The sequence below is a fragment of the Macrobrachium nipponense genome, chromosome 15 (assembly GCF_015104395.2).
Source record: "Macrobrachium nipponense isolate FS-2020 chromosome 15, ASM1510439v2, whole genome shotgun sequence".
NCBI classification, from domain to species: domain Eukaryota; kingdom Metazoa; phylum Arthropoda; class Malacostraca; order Decapoda; family Palaemonidae; genus Macrobrachium; species Macrobrachium nipponense.
The window spans coordinates 3,648,970-3,649,823 of record NC_087208.1 but is presented as its reverse complement, the minus strand read 5'-3'; positions in this window follow the sequence as shown (position 1 = coordinate 3,649,823).

Here is an 854-nt window from a genome sequence, read left to right as displayed (position 1 = left end):
TCTCTAATAAAGAACGATATAGCATTCTTAGAAAGAGGACGAGAGGGATTTTTGAACGAGGTCCAGAGCTTAGAAGATTGTCCTCTGATACCCTTAGTGGCAAACAGATACTGCTTAATAGCCCTGACTGGACATAAGAGCCTTTCTTCCTCCTCATGTCCAACCAAATCAGATAGTTCCTTACCACAAAACTCCTCGGCCAAGGATTAGAAGGATTCTCATTTTGGCTAGAAAGGTCAAAGATACCGAAAATACAGCATTGCCTTGAGAGAAACCGACTCTTTTGTCTATAGCGTGCAATTCGCTGACACGCTTAGCAGAAGCTAGTGCAATAAGGAAAGAGTGCCTCTTAGTCAAGTTCCTGAGTGAAGCCGACTTCAAAGGCTCAAACGGTGGCCCCATGAGGAACTTAGCGACCACATCTAAGTTCCAAGCCACTGTATCTTGCGGGAGCTTAGTGGTTTCGAAAGACCTAATGAGGTCCGACAGATCTGAATTGGAGGAAATATCCAAACCTCGATGTCGAAAAACCGAAGAGAGCATGGCTCTATATCCTCTGATGTCGAAGGAGCCAGTTTTCTTAGAGTTCCTAAGAAATAGAAGAAAATCTGCTATTTCTGTTAAAGAGGTCGCAGAAGTAGAGACTTTAGCACTTCTACACCACTCTCTGAAGATTCTCCACTTCCCTTGATAGAGTTTGTTAGAAGACTCTCTCCTACAACGAGCGATAGCTTCTGCAGCTCTTCTTGAAAATCCTTTCGCTCTGACAAGATTCCGGACAGTCTGAACCCTGTCAGAGCTAGAGCGGACAAGTTTGGTGGAACCTCTTGAAGTGAGGTTGTTTGAGAAGCCAA